Below are 4474 nucleotides of genomic sequence, written 5' to 3'. Positions count from 1 at the left end.
AATAATCATACTCTCTCCCGTATTTAGTTTCTAGATATTTCTAAACTCCCCCCACCCCAAATGGGGGAATTCATTGGTAAAGTGGTCAAGGTAATTCCCTGAAACCGTACTATAGTGATAAAACTAAAATCGTGTAACATTCGTTAAAATGCGCACCTTAAAACCCGACCAATTTTTTTCATTTGTTTATTTATTTAATTATTTATTTGATAACAACTATATATAACATACAAAAACACCCATCTAACTAAACTCTTAACCATTTTTGCGCCCACCTCTAAAGTTTAGGGACCAGTTTGCAAATATTATACAACAACCTTTCTTCCTCCTTACTCTTTCCCGTCTATGGCCGCCCACACTAAAACCCAATTCTTGGACCGTAATTCAAGGGATTTTTTGATGAAATTATGGTTACCAAACCATCTAGTTACCAAAAATACTTCACACAGACACTATAATCATAGTAAACCATGAAGAATTGACAACCAATTTGAGCAATTTCAAGCGGCGGCTAACCAAGCCTGTTTCCTTATATATACTAAGCCAAAACACAATTAAACTCGTCCATACATTCCTCGTAGCATCACCATTGTAAACCCTAATTCAATTGCAACGTATAAAGCCGATCCTTATCACCCTCGAGTTGAAGCCGTGAAGCCCTAACCATCGTTTTCCTCTTGTTCGTCATCAATATCGGTAATTGAAATATGTTATTTACTCGTTTGTACTCAATTAACATAAACCCTAAATCAAATTTAAACGAACAGGGACCAATTAAACCAATTTGATGATCTAGGGTTCATATTTGAAATTGGGTTCTTGTTTTGTTGTCTATATTTGTATTTTACAACTGATTTTATCCCAAAGTAAATGAACCAGCCCAATGGCTGTTGTGTGGTGTGTAAGATCCCAGAACCGATCAGGGCGCGGGTTCGAACCCCCTGACCCGGTTTTCTTTATCTTTTTTGTTGTTTTGTTATTTTTCTTCCCTTTATTTTGTTTTTTTTCTTTATTAATATATATGTAAGAAAGATCAATTAACTACTATCTTAGAGTTTCTAAAATTAATTTCCTTTTAACTTTTTCCGTTAATGTATGTATATGTATTAACAAATTTTTAATAAATATGCATATATAAAAAGATATTATATAATGTTTATTTACTTATAAATAATTAAAATTGTTTATTTATTTATAATGATTATTTATAAATAAATACATATATAGATAGATATTATACACAATGTTTCCTCATCAAAATATACAGATTATATAATGTTCACTTATTCTAATTATGCAATAATAATAATAATAATAATAATAAACTGAGCTATATTGTAGTTTAAAATAATTTATTCCGTTAATAAATAAATATGCATGTGTATAACAATTTTTATCAAACATATTATATATAAGTTTATGGTTAGTTAATATTGCTTATTTATAATGTTTATTTATTTATAAATACATGATTATAAGTAAATATTAAGGCAAAGTGCTAATATTAATATTAATGATAATAATATTAAAAATGAAAATAATAATTATACAAATCATTAATATATATATTAATCTCCAAATTTATTTTAACAATTAAACTAATAGATCTTTAATCTCAAAACACCATCAAATCGCAAATCCGTTATAATCCTCGTGAATTTCTTTATTTATTAATTAATTTTGTCGTTAACAATTAGGGCGTTTTTATTGACGTATCTCGACCGTTGCCACCTTAACTTTTTATCACCGTATCAACACTTTTTCTAACCGTAAGGTAATTAATTCACATCCCCCTTTTTACCGTTTATTTTGGGGGCGTTATGCGTTCACAACTCAATCATTTTATTTTACTACAGTTCCATTATTTGCATTATACGATATTGCTCAATTAGTTATACGTGCAAATGTGACTATGTGTTTATTTTATGTTTTGGTGGTTGGTATCTCATCCTCACCCTCATTAGTATGATCATACGTCATCGGAGTAGCTCGTTATCTATGTGACTCGAGTGAAAAGACAATTTTTATATTTATTGTTATGCCAGTTGTAGTAGTTCATATTTATCGCAAGGAATTGAAATTTTCAATATTTTATGTATTCAAAAACCGTGATTACTTGCTCAACTTTATGTTGACAAACTAATATTTTCATGCATGGCGTAGGTAGCTATATTGGATGAAGCAAGAGATTAAAGAGTAGATTGGACTTTAGGTTGCATGAGTAATAAAGACAGATTTAGTTCTTATTTATTTAAGTTGTAATGTTATTTAATTCGAGACAATGTTTTTGTTTTTGCATACTTGAATTATATGAAATAAATAATTTAGATATTGGCACGCGTATTTTACTTTAGTATCTTTTGAGCTATGATACAATTATGTCGCGCCCCGGCATATTCCGCCTTAGGTTGGGGTGTGACAGATTGGTATCAAAGACGAAGGCTATAAGATTGGTGGTTAGACGTAACGGCCTAGTAGCATGCTTAGGGTCCCTATACGTGTTCCTATACGTGCACCCTACTTGTTTAAATTTTTGTATATAGCTTAATTTATTTAAATTGTTTATTATATACAAATCTACAAGAAAGCACACACTTATTCCGAGGCTATGCCTCAAAATCATTTTTCAAAACATTAGAATGATTTTTAATCGAGAATTTCAATAAGAAATCCCACATTTTACCTCCCCTCTCCTTAAGGATGATTCGTGTAACGGATACGTAGTAACTGTAAGGGTGACACACTTGTACACTGATCCCTTGGCACCAAGGCTTGCGAGCCTAAGGAAGTGCAATGCGCATAAATCTCAATTAGCCATGAGACCTGGTTGCCTTCCTGGAGGGTGAGGTGTGAGTGTGAAACTTGTTAAGCCAAAGCGCATCACACCAAACGTTCACGAATCTACTACCCTCATTGTATCAATCGTGGTCATGTGACGATCACTTTGTTAATTTATAATCGAATTCACGGTGATACGTGGCTAAACTCGGTTTCCGCATTGTGTTTTAGTTGAATGGGTGGATAAAGTACACAAATACGGGGTGGTTCCCGAAGTAGTCCAACCATCTATCTCTACACATCTCACAACTCAATTTTCATCGATTTTGTGGAGTTAATACATGAATATTTCAACAACTTTTATTTAATTTTTGATATTTTCATGTTGTTGGAAGGAAACATGGTGATTCATGAAATCCTAACCAACAAATGAAGCCTTATATTTCAATATTAAGTTATTTTATTGTTTTAATATATTTCAACAACTTTAATTTGGTGTTCGATATTTTCATTTTGTTGGAAGGAACCATGGTAGTTCATGAAATCCTAACCAACAAATGAAACTCTATATTTCAATTTTAAGTTATGTTATATTTATTTATTTATTCCTCATAACGTTACCACTTATAAAATCAAGCCTCATAAGACATCACTCTCAACCTCAACCACAAACTCAATCTCAAATTGTTAAATAGTATTCACAAGCATCAATTTACAAAAACCCGTATATTTACAACCTTTACCCAAGTCTCATAAATTTTACACAATTTTCCCCACAGCATGTCTTCTCGCCTCATCAATCGTACCCGCCGCGTCGGCAACTATGGTCGTAGCATGTCGGCTCGCATTACGAAGGGAATCGTGGAAACCCTCCCAATACTCATCACCCAAATCCAAACCGTGAATGCCGCTAATGATCTCGTGAACCCTAATGTGTTCTCTATCAAACAATTCACCAACGCTAACCCAACATATTACTTTGGGACTGAGGGTGCTACAACCCTTCTTCAATGGTTCGAGCACATGGAAAGCGTGTTCCTCCACTGTGCATGTCCAGATGACAAAAAGACCATTTATGCCTCACGCGTTTTCAAATTGAGTGCCCTTACGTGATGAAATAGCAAAAAGAAAGACCTTGGGGCTGAGGTTGCCATGGCCTTACCATGGGATGACCTCTATAAGCTCATGCTAGACAAGTTTTGCCCGAAATATGAACTCTGGAAATTGGAAGAAGAATTCTGGAATTTAAAGCAAAAAGGAGGTGATAATACCGCTTACAACGATCGGTTCCACGAATTGAGCTTCCTCATCCCGCACATGGTTACTCCTTTGAAGCGTGCCATTGATAAGTATATCACGGGTTTTCCGATGCAAATTCAAGATTCCGTCCTTAGTCGTGACCCGAAGAAACTTCATGATGCCATCACCCTAGCCGACACCTTTACTGAAAAACCACGTTAAGGCCGGGACCTTGACGCGGAAGAGTTCCAAAAAGCACAATGACAAGCCCGCATCCGAGCCCGCTAAATAGTCCAAGCCCAAATCCTCAAAGCCAGAATCCTCTAAACACAACCACAACCACAACTCAACTCATTACCGCAATAACAAACGAAAGCCCAATTCACAAAACTATGTCATAGCCCAATCACAAGATCAACAAGCCCCTCCAACCAAGAAACCATACACCGGCCCACAC

The sequence above is a fragment of the Bidens hawaiensis genome, unplaced genomic scaffold, assembly GCF_021521415.1.
Source record: "Bidens hawaiensis isolate Kalapana, Puna unplaced genomic scaffold, B.hawaiensis_p1.1 tig00022895_1, whole genome shotgun sequence".
Lineage (NCBI taxonomy): Eukaryota > Viridiplantae > Streptophyta > Magnoliopsida > Asterales > Asteraceae > Bidens > Bidens hawaiensis.
This window is presented reverse-complemented; position numbering follows the sequence as displayed.